The sequence below is a fragment of the Antechinus flavipes genome, chromosome 1, assembly GCF_016432865.1.
Source record: "Antechinus flavipes isolate AdamAnt ecotype Samford, QLD, Australia chromosome 1, AdamAnt_v2, whole genome shotgun sequence".
Lineage (NCBI taxonomy): Eukaryota > Metazoa > Chordata > Mammalia > Dasyuromorphia > Dasyuridae > Antechinus > Antechinus flavipes.
The window spans coordinates 243792987-243812609 of NC_067398.1; the positions used below are offsets into that span (position 1 = coordinate 243792987).

The following is a 19623-nucleotide window of genomic DNA, read 5'->3' on the forward strand; positions in this document are numbered from 1 at the left end:
ACCTTTGATTAGTCAAGAAACTTGCAACTGTCTTTACAACATAAACCCTGATCCTGATGAGCCACACGTTATCCAGTTGGACAAGGTGTCTGCTGCCTTTGTACAAGGTGGTAAAGATGCCTGCCAGGTAAGGGCCTGCTCTTGGACAGGGAGATGAAAGAGTCATGAGAAAGGAAAGAGAGGAAGACAAGACCCCTAAGAAGCAGCAGGAGTTTTATCTGGGCCCTGAAGAGGAAGGCTGGGAGGTTGATGGCCCTAAAAAGGAACTGAAAACTCAGCTGTCCAGCTTAGGAAATTACTTCCTTTCTCCTTGCCTCAGTTTCCTCATCTGTTAATATGATAAGGATTGGACTACAACTCCAAGGTGCTGCCTCTTGTAACCTTTTGTGGTTTCTCTATTCAGGGAAAGGGGAGGGTACAGATTTAGCCTCAGATTTATTAGCTTTGTGGCCCTGGGAAAGTCACTTGACCCTGATTGCCCAACAGAAAAAGGGAAGGGCCAATTCCTTTGTATACACATGCCACAAACTATAGAAGTTGTCTTTTATTTAGATAACAGAGCTATTTCTTCACCTAGGAGTAATTTTGTATTTTGTGAGAGGCTCCTTTTATGAAAATTAAAGCCTTCCAGATGAAAGGATAGATACCTTGATTCATCTGGGATTATAGTGTTAACAAATGAAAATTAATAATTTAGGAAGGGTTACTTTTAACAAAATTATTATCCTTGAAAGTTTTTACTGGTGAATTTTTTGATGAAGCGGTTGTGGGAGAGTATCATCTGGAAAATAAGAATATCCGCATATTTATTATTATTATTATAGCTTTTTATTGACAAATCATATGCATGGGTAATTTTTCAACATTGACTCTTGCAAACACTTCTGTTCCAACTGGTCCCCTACTTCCCTCCATCCTGTCCCCTAAGATGGCAGGCAGTCCCATACATGTTAAACATGTTAAAAGTATTTCTTAAATACAATATTGACCCGTCCAGCAGGTCATCAAAGTGTGGGTCCTGAGGTGGACATTTGTCTGTGAGGCTAGGCCTGAAAAGGGATGGGGTTAGAAATGAGGAGGGAGACAAGTTGGGGTGAAACAAAGTCTCAGTTTAATGAATGAAGAGGGTCTAGTTAAGTACATTTCTGAATGGGGGGTTGCAAAGTAAAGAATGTTACACCAGGTGTGTGGCAGACATCCTGGAGCCTAATCGTTATCTTGCACCTGGCCTGATAGGGCCAATTTCCTGGGACACACATCATCTTGTCTCAGGAGTTTAGAGTGTATAGTTTGTTTACGATAAGGTTGTAGCTTCAGAATTTATGTGCAGGCGATTACATTCTTCTTTAGCTCTTTGATTCCAAGGACATGTAGCTCTTTGATTCCAAGGACATGGTCTCTGGCACAATATATGAATAGATATTTATATAGTTATCTGGTTACATAAGAAAAATCGGATTTAGAAGGAAGGTAAAAATAACCTGGGGAGAAAAACAAAAATGTAAGCAAAGAAGAACAGAAAGAGTGTAAATGCTATGTTGTGGTCCATACTCATATCCCAGTAGGGTTTCACTGGGTATAACTAGTTCTGCTCATCACACATCAATTGGAACTGATTTGGATCCTGTCATTGTTGAAGAGAGCCTCTTCTATCAGAATCGATTCTCATATACTATTGTTGAAGTGTATAATGATCTGGTTCTGCTCTTTTCACTTAGCATCATTTCATGTTGGTCTCTCCAAGCCTCTCTGTATTCATCCTGCTGGTCATTCTTACAGAACAATAATATTCCATAACATTCATATGCCATATCTTATTCAGCCATTCTCCAATTGATGGGTATCCATTCATTTTCCAGTTTCTGGCCACTACGAAAAGGACTGCCACAAAAATTTTGGTATATACAGGTCCCTTTACCTTATTCAGTATTTCTTTGGGATATAAATCCAGCAGTAACACTGCAGGATGAAAAGATATGCACAGTTTGATAACTTTTTGAGCATAGTTCCAAATTGCTCTCCAGAATGGTTGCATCCGTTCACAATTCCACCAACAATGTATCAGTGTCCCAGTTTTTCCACATCCCTTCCAACATTCCACATTATCTTTTCCTGTCATCTGAGCCAATCTGACAGGTATGTAGTGGTTTCTCAGAATTGTCTTAATTTGCATTTCTCTGATCAGTAGTGATTTGGAACACTTTCATATGAGTAGTAATAGTTTCAATTTCATCATCTGAAAATGGTTCCTATCCTTTGACTGTTTAACAATTGGAGAATGGCTTGATTTCTTATAAATTAGAGTCAATTCTCTAGATATTTTCAAAATGAGGGTTTTATCAGAACCTTTAACTATAAAAATGTTTTCCCAGATTATTGCTTCCCTTCTAATCTTGTCTGCATTCGTTGTGTTTATACAAATACTTTTTAACTTGATATAATCAACATTTTCTATTTTGTGATCAACAATGACCTCTGGTACTTTGGTCACAAATTCCTTCCTCTTCCACAAGTCTGAGAGATAAATATGCATGTTTCTTAAATAAAGCTAAATAGGCTTTTGTAGGAAAAACACTATTCTAGTATTTTGTGCTTCTTCCTACCACCTTTCAGCTTCTCACCAGAAAAATAGTCCCAATGCATTTTGATATTGCTACCATCTCTTCTAATTTGCTTTAAAATGTAAAATGTGAAAGAACTTTTCATGTATTTTTCCTGTTCACTTCTGATCTCCCAATTCACAATAATCCTTTTTTTACCACCTCTTCAACCCCTTTATTTTTATCATTTTATTGATGCCTTTTGCTTTAATGTGACATTCAATTCCAAACTTACTCTGTTCTTTAATCCAGCAAAGCCATTCAGAAATATTCAACATACCAACATAATCAATAATGAAACTTTTCATACTCAGAGTCCCTCAACTATTCAACAAAATGAGAATCTTTTATTTTCTTGTTCCTCAGCATGTTACCTAGACCAGTGTGCTACTGCAGTAAAACATTATTCTGAAGATCAAGGGAATCTAAGATTCCTAATACTCTGTCCTGAGATGCCAAAGAGGATCATGAAGGACCAATACTCAGAACCTCAAAGATCAGAGGAAGACGGGGTAAACTATGGGGCAGAAGTCACCACAAAACTTTTTTTTGTAAGCGCATGGAAACAATCAGAAGGAAACAAAGCAATCTATGAAAGTAGCCTGTGGAAATGAGAGGATGCTATACTATATCATAACTTAAAGTCCATTGCATGAGAAATTTAAGGTTTCCTAAATTATTTTTTCTTATGCTATACATATGGGGACTTTGGTGTTTAAATTTGAAATTTTTCAATATTATTTTGAAAAGATCATGCATAAGGGGAGGAAATGTGAACTCCACAAAGAAGTACTTTCAGGAATCAGGAGTTATGAGTAAACTTTCTGCAGTATGTGTTCTGTAAATTTGAGCTCACTTTCCTCTGGGGTTGGTATGTAGTTGTAGGAATGTATGTGACTTTTGGGGGATATATTCTCTATCAAGTTTTCTTACTATACAAACTTAAATCTGGCTAATTGATATCAACAGTAATCACAGGAACAATCACATCAATGGGCCTACATGAATTATCTCATCAGAAAACCACCCCTAAGATGCTTACAGTTAATTCTAGAATCCTAAAAGGGTGTGCATACTATTTACTCTCTGGCCATCCAGCATGCCAGAAAAAACAATTGGGGGTTGGGAGAATAGTATCAGAGTATATCATATACAATGGTCTGATAATCTCTATCAGGAGACTAACCCTTGAAGAGGAGCCCCTGTTACAGTCATTCCCTAAAACTTTCCTAAAGAAGGATAGGCAAATCAAAAAAATTTTTCAATTACTATTGGCCCTGCTCCTGAGATGTATGACCAGTTCCTCTGAGCAAATTTCCATAGCCATGAAAAAACTTTAGATGTACACCAACTTTTGTTCAGCTTCTAACATGTAGCTATATAAGCAGATCATTAAGTTAGTCCATAATTTTACAGACAGGTATAGTGCTGTTCAGCTGATTTTAGTCTAGTCTGCCTCGATCCCTTTGAAGTCTTCTGGGCAGAGACACTGGAGAGGTTGATCATTTCCTTTTCTAGCTTATTTTACAGGTACGGAAACTGAAACAAACAGGGATAGGTTACTTTTCTAGGATCATGTACCAAACCTCTCAGACCAGGTTTGAAGATGTCTTCCCACCTCCAGTTGCAGCAATATCCACTGCACCACCGAGCGCCCACAGGTAGGAATACGTCTGGAAAACTAACATCCTTTTAAGAGATTCCAAAATACTCCGTGATGCAAACTTTCTCACCATTTTAAAAAATACTAATATTCTCAGTTTTGCTAAGTGACCACGAATCACAGAATACTGTGATCAGAATTACCAGTGATCCAAGAACCTAGGAAAACATATATGAAAGTTGTAAAAGGAAATGGTATATCATTGATTTTAGCTCAAAATACTTAACAAATTGAAGATGACTAAAGAAATTATGGCATAATAATATTACAGATTTCTTAAAGAATTACAAATGTGAATTCAAAAAATTAGAAGATTTAAATGACATGAGGCTGAACACAACAGAACAGAAATTGATACAATCACAATAGTGTAAATAAAGTTACCATCGACATTATTAAACTACCCACCCTTTTCCCCAGTGATACACTAGTAGGCCTATACTCAAAGATAGCAAAGAAAGAGGAAAGGATCCATACATGAAGAAAATCTTTGTAGAAGCTCTTTTTGTAGACACTGCACTGGAAATTAAAGGAGTGTCTGCCAGTTGGAACATAGCTGAACAAATTAAGGTATAGAAATATCATATTGGACACCAATAAATGAAGAAAGATGGTTTCAGAGAAACCTGGGAAGGCTTGTATGAACTAGTACAGAATTCCTGCAGTGAGAAGAAGCAGAACAATTATCTTATATTTATCTTATCACTCTGAAAAAACAACTCTGATAAATGCAATTTTCAACCATGGATTCCAGAGGCCTGATGAATGCTGCTCACCCCCTAACACAGATTCTGCACTCAAGATGCAGAAAGGGACATTCATTGTTGGACAAGGTCAATTTGGAGTTAATAATTGAAATGTCAAGAAACTATTCAGAATCACAGAAAACCTGGACAAATGAGAGGAATAAAATATTTCCAAACAATTAGCACCAAGCAGTTTACCCTTCCTAAAAGGAAGAAAATGAACCAAGTCAATGGACTTGGTGGCTCACTGGATAAAGGGCCCAGTTTGGGTTTTGGAGGACTTCCTGAGTTGAAATCCAGACTCAGACACTATGTGTGACCCTGCACAAAATTAACCCTGTTTTGTGTTAGACTACCTGCCATCTAGGGGAGGGGATGGAAAGAAGGGAGAAGTTGGACCAGAAGGTTTTGCATCGGTCAATGTTGGAAAATATGCATATGTTTTGTAAATAAAAAGCTATTTTAAAAAATAAAAAAGATTAACCATGTTTACCTCATCTGTAAATTGATCTGCAGAAGGAAATAGAGAACAATTCCAGTATCCCTGCCAAGAAATCCCAAATGGAGTCAGTAAAAATCAGATCCAGCTACATAAAGGACTTCTTTCTAAGCATTTCTGATGAAATCTCTGATCAGCCTGAATAAGAACTTTGAAATACAAACAGCAGTCCAAAGAAATCTAAACAAGTAAATTTATTTGAACAACAAGAAGCTGTATGATGTTGTAAAGGCTAACATTCTAATAAGAAGAGATACAAATGTTCTTTCAGAATCTGTCTTTAAAAGGCATTAAGTTAAAAGCAAAGGAAAATTCATTCTCTTAAGGGACAAAGGGATAAATAGAGACATGTAAGAAAGGTAAAAGGAAGAATACACTAATAGAGAAGGGAAGAAAGAGATGGAACTTGCAATTTCTTATAATTGGGATGCATGAGTAAAAGAAGATAAAAATGTTGAGCAAGTGGGGATGTATGTAGCATAGACAAACCTCTCTCTTATCTTAATGGGACAAAGGAGGATTGAACATTTTGAAACACCCTATTACAAGAATTAGCTCACTCCTAGCTGCTCACCTGCAGAAGGCCTGACTCCCCAGCAGCAATCTCCATAGAAACAGATCGTTTGCCATTCTCTCACTATGGGATTCTACTCTGGCCTCAAATCCACATCATTATAGCAACTGGAGTTTCTTGCATCATCTGGGGTGCCAGAAGTTCCAAGTGCTAATTCTAGCTACAGTGTATATCCTTTGATCTAGCAGTGTTTCTACTGGGTCTGGATCTCAAAGAAATCATAAAAGAGGAAAAAGTTTCTAGTAGGTCTTTTGGTAATGGTAAAGAACTGAAAAATGAGTAGATGCCCATCAATTGGGGGATGGCTGAATAAATTATGAATATTATATGAAAATAATGAAATATGATCTATAAAAACGAACAAGCTGATTTTAGAAAGTCCTGGAAAGATTTACACGTACTGATGCTGAGCAAAACAAGCAAAATCAGGAAAACATCGTATACAACAACAGCAAGATTGTCTTGAGGATCAACTATGAGAGACTTGGTTCTTCCCATCGGTTCAGTGATTGAAAGCAATTTCAATAAACTTTTGATGGAAAAAGACCTTCTGCAGACGGAGAGAACTATAGAGACTGAATGTAAATCAACACATGCAGTTTACTCTTTTTTTTCTTTCTGGTTTTTTTTTTTTTGTGTGTGTGTGTGTGTGTATGTTCTCCTGGTTTTTCCCTTTTGTTCTGATTTATCTCTCCCAACATGATTCATATGGACATACATTTAAAAAGACTGTACATGTATAACTCAAAAAAAAAAAAGTTATTTTACATTTAACTAGGGAAAATTAAAAAAAAAAAAAAGAAAGAAAGAATATGATAGAGCTAAAATACTCTGAAAATTCAGCCTAGATTATTGATAAAGGAAATACCACAGGTGATAAATATGATGACTTATACCATGCCCAATTTATGTGCTTGGTTGTAGACTTGGAGATGAATAGTCGACACACGTTTTGTTTTATGGGTTGCTGTAGTTGTGTGGTTTCTTTTTTTTTTGTTTTAAGAATTGTCATTTTTATTATGTTAGCTTGGCCTACCAATGAGCAATTGATATTTTCCCAGTTGTTTAGATCTGACTTTATTTGCATGAGAAGTGCTTTGTAATTTTTTTGTTTTTCTGTTTTTTATTTTGAAAAAAAAATTTCTTTACAACATTATCCCTTGCACTCACTTCTGTTGTGACTTTTTCCCTCCCTCCACCCCCTCCCCCAGATGACAAGCAGTTTTATACATGTTAAATATGTCACAGTATATCCTAAATAGAATATATGTGTGCAGAGTCGAACAGTTCTCTTGTTGCACAGGAAGAATTGGATTCAGAAGGTAAAAGTAACCCGGGAAGAAAACCAAAAATGCCAACAGTTTACATTCATTTCCCAGTGTTCTTTCTTTTGGTGTAGCTGCTTCTGTCCATCATTGATCAATTGAAACTGTGTTAGATCTTCTCTTTATCGAAGAAATCCACTTCCAAAAATATTAAGTGTTCTTGGATAGGCCGAGTGAATATAATAAAGATGACAATACTCCCTAAACTGATCTATTTATTTTGTGCTATACCAATCAGACTCCCAAGAAAATATTTTAATGATCTAGAAAAAATAACAAAATTCATATGGAAGAACAAAAGGTTGAGAATGTCAAAGGAATTAATGAAAAAAAAAAATCAAATGAAAGTGTCCTAGCTGTACCTGACCCAAAACTATATTATAAAACAATAGTAACCAAAACTATTTGGTATTGGCTAAGAAATAGATTAGTTGATCAGTGGAATAGGTTAGGTTCACAAGACAAAATAGTCAACTATAGCAACCTAGTGTTTGACAAAGCCAAAGATCCTAACTTTGGGGGTAAAAATTCATTATTTGACAAAAACTGCTGGGAAAACTGGAAATTAATATGGCAGAAATTAGGCATGGACTCACACATAATACCGTATACCAAGATAAGATCAAAATGGGTGCATGATTTAGGCATTAAAAAAACGAGATTATAAATAAATTAGAGGTACATAGAGTAGTTTAACTCTCAGACTTGTGGAGGAGGAAGAAATTTGTGACCAAAGATAAACTAGAGATCATTACTGATCACAAAATAGAAAATTTTGATTACATCAAATTAAAAAGCCTTTTCTACAAACAAAACTCATGCAAACAAGATTAGAAGGGAAGCAACAAACTGGGAAAACATATTCACAGTTAAAGGTCCTGATAAAGACCTCATTTCCAAAATATTTAGAGAATTGACTCTAATTTATAAGAAATCAAGCCATTCTCCAATTGATAAATGGTCAAAGGATATGAACAGACAATTTTCAGATGATGAAATTGAAACTATTACCACTCATATGAAAGAGTGTTCCAAATCACCATTGATCAGAGAAATGCAAATTAAGACAACTCTGAGATACCACTACACACATGTCATATAGGCTAAGATGAGAGGAAAAAATAATGATGAATGTTGGAGGGGATGCGGGAAAACTGGGACACTGATGCATTGTTGTTGGAGTTGTGAACGAATCCAACCATTCTGGAGAGCAATCTGGAATTATGCCCCAAAAGTTATGAAACTGTGCATACCCTTTGATCCAGCAGTGTTACTTCTGGGCTTATACCCCAAAGAGATACTAAAGAAGGGAAAGGGACCTGTATGAGCCAAAATGTTTGTGGCAGCCCTGTTTGTAGTGGCTAGAAACCAGAAAATGAATGGATGCCCATCAATTGGAGAATGGCTGGGTAAATTGTGGTATATGAACGTTATGGAATATTATTGTTCTGTAAGAAATGACCAGCAGGATGAATACAGAGAGGCTTGGAGAGACTTACATGAACTGATGCTAAGTGAAATGAGCAGAACCAGGAGATCATTATACACTTCAACAACGATACTGTATGAAGATGTATTCTGAGGGAAGTGGGTTTCTTTGTTGCATGTTTTCTAAAAGAACCTTGAATAAAGGTAAAGCTGAAGTTTGCAATAAGTATGATGTCCCTTTTTCTTTTTTTTTTTCTTTTTTTAATTTTATTTTATTTAATAATAACTTTGTATTGATGATGTTCCGTTTTCAAAAGATGACATCACTGTGCTTAATGACAATAAAGAAGATGTGGATGTTCTAAAGTATAGAACACCATACCTGGAGTCTGGAAGACTTAAGTTCAAATTCAGCCTCAGACACAGTGTGTCCCTGGGAATATCCCTTAACCCTGTTGCCTTGAGTTTCCTCATCTGTAAAAGGAGCTGAAAGAAGTGGCAAACCACTCTAATATCTTTGCCAAGAAAACTCCAATTAGGATCATGAAAAGTCAAACACAAATGAAGAATAATAAAGATCACAGGATATTTCAAAGAGAATGGATGACAGATCAATGGATCAATGAAAATGAAACTGTAGGGGGCAGCTACATGGCACAGTAGATAGAGCACCAGCTCTGAAGTCCAGAGAACCTGAGTTCGAATTTGGCCTCAGACACTTAACACTTACTAGATGTGTGACCCTGGGCAAGTTACTTAACCCCAATTGCCAAAGCAAAAAGAAAGAAAAGAAAGTGGAAAAGAAATCCAAGTCAGTATACTTGACTCCTCAGCCAAATGTCAAGGAAAAATGCCCAGGACCATCAAAGGTTAAGGATGAAAAATGGGAAGAAACAAGGCTTAAATCTAGAGAGAGGAAATTCAGCCCTACTGAGAAAAGTGCAGGACCAAATGAAGTTCTTCAGGAAAAATTAGTAAGTCTTTTGGAAATACCAAGAGATCCACAATGGACAGTGAAGAATCAGAGGCACACAGATCTGTGTTTGACAATACAGCCCAGCCACTCTGAGCAGTCTCCCAGTTGTGTTATTCACATATCATACTGTTTTTAAAATACTATCCTATATGATTGCAGCTTCTCTTCCTCACAGAAGAATATTAATCATATCATTGCAATCTAATTTGTTATATTTTGAAAATTTGCCCTTGCCCATATGAAGTATAATAGTTGTAATTATTGAATGTGTAGGAAAAACAGATGCTCAACTTACTGAGAAATTCAGGATATCTAAGAATCTATCTTTGGAGAATATTAAATTCTTAGGACATCAAATGCTTAAAGAACATTTTCATTTCATCTTGACTTTAGAAATTTTTGTTATTTAACCATAAAATATAAACATCTAACAAATTTTTCATCTTATATTTCAGAAACAGCTGAAGTTAAAATTAAGCATATTTAATAACAAAAAAATAAATACTTCACTTTATTTCCAAGAGATAAACAGTATTCTGCCTGCTTAGATTCCATCAGTTTCCTTTTTTTTTTTTTTTTTTTTTTAACATTTGGGAGTTTCTTTTCCTATCTTTTTCTTTGTTTTATTCTTTTTAATACACATTGCTTTCTGAATCATGTTGGGAGAGAAAAATCAGAGCAAAACGGAGAAACAATGGGAGAGGAAAAAAAAATACCAGAAAAAAGAAGTGAACATAGCATGTATTGATTTACATTCAGTTTCTATACTTGGTCAGATGGCATTTCCTATCCAAGTCTATTGCGATTGCCTCGGCCTAGGAGTTTATTTTAGATGAACAAGTCTCACTTCAATCACATTTTCTAATAATTCTCAAAATTCTTAATACCATATCTACACAAAAATTGAGCTCTTTGTCTAACTTTACATTTCTATCTCTTCTTAAACAATGGACTTGGTAGTTCAAACTCATTTTACTAGAAACATGTGGGTAACATAAAGGGGATTATATTTTCAATGGATAAATAAAAACAGGATTGGGAAAGAGTTAACTTTTTGGGGAGACATCCCTCATCCTACATGTCCATAGACCCACAGATTCTCCTCCATATTTCCCTTCTCTACCAGAGTTCAGAGAGGACCCTTTGTACCATGCTTGCTCTAGTCTCTCAAATACCCAGAATCTCTTCTCCCAGTTCTGAAGTAGCTTTTGCTTTTTATGTAAAATACTGAGCTGGAACCCACTACCACTCCACATGCAAAAAATTTTTTGTAGAAATACTGTACACATTAAGTTTTGATGCAGCAATATTACTACTGGGCTTATATCCCAAAGAGAGTTAAAAGGATGGAAAGGGACCCACATGTGGAAAAATGTTTGTGGCAGCCCTTTGTGTAGTGTAGTGGCAGAAAACTGGAAACTGAATGGATTCCCATCAATTAGAGAATGGCTAAATAAATTATGGTACATGAATGTTATGGAATATTATTGTTCTGTATGAAATGACCAGCAGGATGAATACAGAGAGGCCTGGAGAAATTTAGGTGAACTGATGCTAAGTGAAATGAGCAGAACCAGGAGATCATTCTATACTGCAACCACAAAACTGTACAATGATCAGTTCTGATGGACATGGCTATCTTCAACAATGAGATGATTCAAACCAGTTCCAATTGTTCAGTGATAAAGAAAGCCATCTACACACAGAGAGGACTGTGAGAACTGAGTATGGACCACAACAGCATTTTCATACTTTCTGTTGATGTTTGCTTGCATTTTGTTTTCCTTCTGAGGTTGTTGTTTTTTCTAGATCCAATTATTCTTGTGCAGCAAGATAAATGTATGAATACATATGCATATATTGGATTTAACATATATTTTAACATATTTAACATGTATTGCACTATCTATCATCTAGGAGAATGGGTGGGGAGAAAGAAAATTTTAAAACAGAAAGTTTTGCGAGGGTCAGTGTTGAAAAATTACCTATGCATGTTTTTTCAATAAAAAGCTTTAATAAAAAAAAAGAAAGAAAGAAAGAAAGAAGAGAAATACTGCACATATGGATACAAGCATACAAGCATATATGGATATTTAGATAAAAGAAAAGATAATATCAGAGGGTGAATAGTCACAAGCAAAACAAACATGCAGAACCTGAAAGGATTTAGAGGAGAAGAAAAGAACTACAATAAACATAATAATTAATTTAGATTGCCTCTTAGTGGAACATTAATATAATAAAACATTATGCTATTAGAAATTATGAAAGCATTATTGATGTCAGGAGGAGAAAAGAGCTACTGAAATGTTTTTAAAATGCACAAAAGAGAATAGGAGGAAATTCAGAAAGAAGCAGACAAATTGAACAATCTTTAAATATTTAGAAAATTTTTTAAGCAAGTAATGTAAAATAGGCATTCAGTTTGAAATAGAATTTTTTTTTTTAATGTCTTCTACTGTGTACATAGAAATGCTCCATTTTTTGGTGTGTTAAGTTTAAAATATATAAATTTTTAAAATTTAAATAAGATTGGTGATAAAGAGAAGAACCTTACAAGGAAGGGAAAGAACTACAGAAAAGGGCACAGAGAGGTTAGAAAAGAAGTTTAGGGATAAAATTAGGTACATAAGAGGACAGACCCAAATTAATGTATTTGTCTATCATCTTAGATAAATTGGAAAATTGTGCCCACTTCTATTTAAAGACAATATCCTCCTATCAACACTTTGTTTTTTAACATTTGCTACTGACTTAAAATAAGGACCATAGGCTATGAAAACCAGAAAGAAAAAGAAAAACATTTGGTTTTTAACTCCCAGATTTTATCAGTTATTTAAACCCAAAAGTTCTTTCTGCAACTAAACTGTTTACATCTGAAAGAGAATAACAAACCTCTTTATTACACTCTTTGTAAAAATAGAAATGATGACTTTTGTCAAGTTTAGGATCACAGGAGAAATTAAATGATAAAGGAATTTTTAAATTAATTAATGTATTTATTTAATAACTTTTTATTGACAGAACCCATGTCAGGGTAATTTTTAACAACATTATCCCTTGCACTCACTTCTGTTCTGATTTTTCTCCTCCCTTCCTCCACCCCCTCCCCCAGATGGCAAGCAGTCCTATATATGTTAAATATGTTGCAGTATATGCTAGATACAATATGTGTGCAGAACCGAACAGTTCTCTTCTTGCACAGGGAGAATTGGATTCAGAAGGTAGAAGTAAGCCCGGGAAGAAAAACAAAAATGCAAACAGTTTACATTCATTTCCCAGTGTTCTTTCTTTGGGTGTAGCTGCTTCTATGCATCATTGATCAGTTGGAATTAAATGTCCTGAAGGCAATCAGCCCAGATAGATATTGATCAAAGAGCTCTATAGCTTCTTCATCTAATTTGGTCAACAGAGATACTCTTTAACCTACATGGATTAAATTCCACAAAAATCTTTTGTTAATATACCTTACTTTGGGGATCTGTAATCTCAACTTAAAGATTTTGTTTCAACTTGGAGGAAAAGTTTGGGAGGAATGGTATGTTGGGGAGATGAAAGACAAAAGGAAAAAAATAAAAGTCGTTGAAGAATTTTGATTATATGTATATATGTGTGTGTGTGAAGTCAAGACATACTATGTTCCCTTCTTTTTTCTGTTTTTTTTTCTCTTCAATGGTTTTTCACTTTCATTCTGATTTTTCTCTTCCAACATGATTCATAAAGTACTGTGTACTAAAAAAGTTAATATGCAAATATTATGTATAGTATAAGAGAAAACCAGAAAAAAATAATTAATTAAAAAAAAAAAAAAAAGAAATTCAGGCCCATGGGGCCAAAAAAAAATTGGCAAACTACAAATCATAGCTTCAATTATTGTTTTGTTGATTGAATAAACTTAAGAAATAGTGGAGAAAATGTTAATAATGATGATTAAATAAAAATAAATGGTGTTTTGCATTTTTTTTGAAAAAATGGTGATGTAAAAAAATAAAATTTTTGAGTACACCAAAAATGTTATATGTAAATAAATTAAGTTGTATTTTTACGTTATATAAACATTTCATGTTAATGTATACATTGATGTTTGATGTGAATATAATATATCTTTTTTTTTTTGGCTGAAGCAATTGAGGTTAAGTGATTTGCCCAGGGTCACACAGCTAGGAAGTGTTAAGTATATGAGGGCAGATTTGAACTCTGGTCCTCCTATCTACAGGTCCCACATTCTATCCACTGTACCATCTAGCTGCCCCTATTTTATATTATTTTAAAAGAAAAATCTGTATGTAACAGGGATTTACAGTCTTGTGAACGATATACTTTCTATTCTACCATTTACATGTGGATCCCCATTGGACTTTGTGTTAGTTACATTCAGAATACATATATATTTATGTGTGTGCATACATTTCTGCCTATCTATATTTGCCTGCTGTATAGTTTTTTCCCAAAGGAGACTAACAAAGTATCAATTCCCATTCAGAAACTCAATATTAGCAATGCATAAAGACAACCTTTATTTTACCTTACAAGATATCATAAAGATGCTAAAGACTAAAAGGAACTCCCAAAGACAAACAAAAAAAACACAAAAGGCACACCTAGAAGTATTTAAACTAATTTTGAATCTCTTCAAATATCCAGATAGTTTGGTCACATTGTGTCACATTTAAGTTTAGATTCTCCCCACAAGTCAAATGCTTTATGACTCCAGGCAATCTGCAATATGTGAACCATTTTTCTCTCCAGGTGTTTGCACCACAAATAAGTATGAAATCCATTCCTTTATTTTAGGAACAAACTGCATTAAATTTTTGTCCAATAATTACATCTAGTCCTGAGAAGAATGCATAAATATGAAGGACTCTACCTCTACACCACCACTATTGCCTCTTGCAATCATAAGGAAACTTCTTAATTAAGGGCCTGCTTATTCAAAATTATTCTTGAAAATAGTGTGATAGAAAACACTCTCGACTAGGTCTTAAGGATTTGAGGTTTAAACAAAAAGTTTAAACAAATTGCTTACACTCTCAGATTCAGTTTTGACAACTGAAAAATTACACCACCAGGCAACTCTTTAATAAAATGTTGCATTGCTTTGGTTTTTTGCCTATAGTTTATATCATACATCTAGCATAAGAATTGACACATAATAGGTGTGTTTAATAAAAGCTTTTTTAATGAGTAAAGATAAGAATTTTAAAATATCTTTAAAGTTATATGCAAAAATATACCAATTGCCATGTAGTTATACAGCATAATTTTATGCTTTCAAAGGAGAAAGAAGATTTTCGATGTAGGAATCTGTAAAAACCAGAGAATGATATGATTAAGGGAGGAGAAAAAAATTCTACGTAGCACTCTGAGTCCAACTAGAACAACCGCTCAAAAAAAAAAAAGCCGGCTCCCGCATCGATTTGGGGCACAGGCAGTCTGGGATCACAGAGGCTGCTGACCTTTCCTTCTTCCCATCCTTTATCCCTGAGGTTTGCTCTGGGATTCTTTCTCCACCCCATAGTTGAATTAGTATCCCCAGTGGGGTTGTCTCTCGACTCCATAGGAGAATTAGTATCATCAGTCTTCTGATTCCTGAGGAACAATTCTGTTCTTTCACTCCAGAGAGAAGTACTAGCAAGGGACCCAGAGTAGTGCAAATCAGTACCACATATGAGTCTTATTTCCACATAGGAAGAAGCAATTATGCTAAGCAATAGTAGAATAATTGTAACCTGTCTAGAAGGTAGTATCTAAGCCTCTCAGGGAAACTTGCAGCATCAACTAGTTTACATTTCACCTCAGTTGAGTACAAATCATTGCCAAATAGACTTCTTTTCCCTCCCCATGTTGAGGTCTAGATTTGGGGTACCTAAATGAAATTAGGGTTTAGTTGAGGTCTAGTGGCAGGTTCAGGGTACAGGGAGCCAAATGGAGCTCCCCTGCAATCCCCCTGGATTCAGCGCAAGGATACAGCAGTAAGTGGGGTCTAGTAGCGGCACGAGTCCCCAATAAAAGCATTTATTAGACCGAGAGCTAGATTGATAAAAGAGGTTTATTATTGGGTTTGGAAGTAAAGAGACAGATGAAGGTAGAGATAAGGAGGGCACTGGACAGAGGGTCCAGTAAACAGAGGGTCCTCACATGGCTAGCATGCTTGGAATCTCTCTCTCTTTTTTTTTTTTTAATAACTTTTTATTGACAGAACCCATGCCAGGGTAATTTTTTACAGCATTATCCCTTGCACTCACTTCTGTTCGATTTTTCCCCTCCCTCCCTCCACCCCCTCCCCCAGATGGCAAGCAGTCCTTTACATGTTAAATAGGTTACAGTATATCCTAGATACAATATACGTGTGTAGAACCAAACAGTTCTCTTGTTGCACAGGGAGAATTGGATTCAGAAGATATAAATAACCCAGGAAGAAAAACAAAAATGCAAGCAGTTTATATTCATTTCCCAGTGTTCTTTCTTTGGGTGTAGCTGCTTCTGTCCATCCTTGATCAAATGAAACTGAATTAGCTCTCTTTGTTATTACCACAGTTCTCTTTAACTGTCCTGACTCAGTTTCCCTATCTCAGTTTCCTTTACTGTTCTGTCTCTGACCCAGTAAAACTAAGGATTATTCGCTCTCGGGTTATAAATTAGCAAGATAAAAGAGTAGATGTCCTGACTCTTTTATAGATTTACAATATTCCTTTAGAATATTCCAAGATAACCCACGATATCTTTACTTCTTTGTCTCCCGATTTTTTAGGGTTTTATGGCTTCCCCTCCCTGATAAAAAAACTTTCCCTCCCTTTCTCTTCTTTGTCTCCAAAAAGGTATTTAAGAAGTTGGGGTTCCTCCATTCATGGCTGGAGAATGGCATCTGGCAGCTGTATGCTGGACTCTGGATTACTTGGGTCCTCCAGCCCTGGGACCAATATGGATTCCTTGGTCCCAGTATACTTATCACTGTCTGACTGGATAATCTGAGACGAGAGTCCTGTCCAGTCAATCTTACTCTCCCATTAATAAAATATTAAAAACTCTAATCTCTCTCCTGCCTCAGTTTCTCCGGCATTACATCTTTATCAAAGAGGTCCACTTCCATCAGAATACATCCTCAAATAGTATCATTGTTGAGGTATATAATGATCTCCTGGTTCTGCTCATTTCACTTAGCATCAGTTCATGTAAGTCTCGCCAGTCCTCTCTGTATTCATCCCGCTGGTCATTCCTTACAGAACAATAATATTCCATAACGTTCATATACCTCAATTTACTCAACCATTCTCCAATTGATGGGCATCCATTCATTTTCCAGCTTCTAGCCACTACAAACAGGGCTGCCACAAACATTTTGGCACATATAGGTCCCTTTCCCTTCTTTAGTATTTCTTTGGGATATAAGCCCAGTAGAAACACTGCTGGATCAAAGGCTATGCACAGTTTGATAACTTTTTGAGCATAGTTCCAAATTGCTCTCCAGAATGGCTGGATGTGTTCACAATTCCACCAACAATGTATCAGTGTCCCTGTTTTCCCACATTCCCTCCAACATTCAGCATTATCTTTCCCTGTCATTCTAGCCAATCTGTGTGTAGTGGTATCTCAGAGTTGTCTTAATTTCATACTTGGAATCTCTGCCAAGAGGGGGATCCTAGCATCGCCCTTTTAAACTGGGAGATTTAGCTTTAGGGGCTTTTGGATGTAGCCCCAAAGTTGTCTCAGATCCGGGTGGGGCTGGGACAGGTCCAGATCTTCTATTGGAATTCAAAGGGACCAGGATTTGTGAGTTAAAAGGTAATTGACATTAACTGGCTTGGGGGGGAGGAGGGTTGGGAATCAAAGATAGGAATCTTTCCCACATCACCCATCATACCCTTTCTGGGTGACTATTTACCTTTCTAACAATCTGCCTCTGCCAGTGTTTCCATTAATATTCCATAATGTTTATATACCACAATTTACTCAACCATTCTCCAATTGATGGGCATCCATCAGAGGGAAGAGGGCATCCAAAGAGGGAAAAGAGCGAATTTTGTTTTAAAGTAGGAATTTTTTTAAAGGATATGAATGGTGAGAATAAAGCACTGGATAATAAAGAAGACAAGCCATTAACCAGTTCTAACCTGAGAGCCCAAAGCTTATTCTTTTCCAAAGGCAGAGACCTATTATTCCACCTGCTTTGATATATTATCCCAGTTATCTTTATTATTTGCAACAGTATAATAGTTTGTTCTCTCTGTCATTGAAGAGCTTTAACTCCCAGGTCTCAAGGTGTGGCTATTTTGTATTAAGGTAATTCCTGCAAAGCTACACTTGTGGGAGGAAAATTGGAGCAAGGTCTGGAAATAGAGGCTCTCTTTAAGGAAGAGGTCCAATAACCAAGAACTAATTGTTGACCAGCTTCTCCTCAAGCGTTTTAAACAACTATGTGGCAAATCTCTGCCAAGTTCTGGGGATGGATACCAAAAAAAGTAAAAATATATAGTCTCTACCCTTAAGGAGCTCACATTCTTTTCCTTTTTTTTTCCTAAAAAGTGAAATTTATTTGGAATTTTGGAATTCCTGATTGTATTACATCAAATCCTAGTCTAAATTACTGCATATATATATATATAAATTTCTACATCAAGGTTTAGAGATTCCTGACTGGTTGAAGATCCTGAAACATTTTTGAAAGAAAAAGATGGGTTCCAGTGCTGACAGTGCAAATGGGAGATTGGACTGATCCTTTCAGTAGGATTGTGGAAGAATATTAGAAACCAAATAAGGCTTTGAAAATGAAATTTTGGCTGTTAGAAGGCAGTACAGAGCAAAGACAACCCTTTGGTTCCCATATACTCAATACAAATAAATGTGAACAAAAATTAAAACCTGGCTGCAGAAAAAAACACTTTAACTAGAAAAGGAGGCAGAGCTGCTAGTATGAGAAAAGATCCAGCTCATGTGACAATACAAACTTCTGGAGACTCCTCTACCCCATTGAGTGCCTAGAATAAATAAGCTTATTGCAAAAAACAATGTTGAAAATAATTACTGAAAAACCATATCAGGATTTCAGAAAGGCCTGGAGAGACTTACATGAACTAATGCTAAATAAAGTGAGTAGTACCCAGAGAACATTTTACATAGCAACAAGACTATGTGATGATCAACTCTGATAGATGTGGCTCTTTTCAACAATGAGGTGATTCAGATCATTTCCAATACACTTGGGATGAAATGAACCATCTGCATCTAGAAAGAGAACATTGGGGAGTGAATGTGGATAGTAATATTTTCACCTTTTTTTATTATTTGTTTGCATTTTATTTCTTTTTCATTTTTTCCCTTTTTTTTGAACTGATTTTTGTTGTACAGCATGATAAATATATTTAACTCATATTGGATTACTTGCTGTCTAGGGGAGGGGGGAAAAGGAGGGAAGGGGAAGGGAAGGAGAAAAATCTGGAACACCAGGTTTTGCAAGGGTGGATGCTGAAAATTATCTTTGCATGTATTTTGAAAATACAAAGGTATTAAATTTTTTTTAAAAGAAGGAAAAACATCAGAATCCTTTTTCCTTAAGGATCACAGAAAATACTGTCTGCTTTAAGTTAAGGGATTGTCATTTTAGAATCCTCTCTCCCTCTAAAATCTTTACCAAGTAATAGACGTTCTTTTAAAAAAAAATTCCTGATAAAAACTGCCATTTAGTCGTAGTTGACCAGATGTCCAAAAGAAAGGTAGCATCTATAGGTTAACCACTGAATGGAGGGCCTTTGCCCAAAGGGATATTTGAAGGTTAATTCTGGGGATTGTAGAATCCTACTTTGTACAGAGGT

The 19623-nt window shown here is 35.7% G+C and overlaps 1 long non-coding RNA gene across 1 annotated transcript; it reads left to right on the plus strand.

The window, feature by feature from the left end:
* Positions 1 to 4: 4 nt before the first annotated feature.
* On the plus strand, positions 5 to 9061 carry LOC127562754 (uncharacterized). The gene is made up of 2 exons (XR_007953810.1): positions 5 to 127; positions 2967 to 9061. It is a non-coding gene; the product is annotated as an uncharacterized LOC127562754 (long non-coding RNA).
* The last annotated feature ends 10562 nt before the right edge of the window (positions 9062 to 19623 follow it).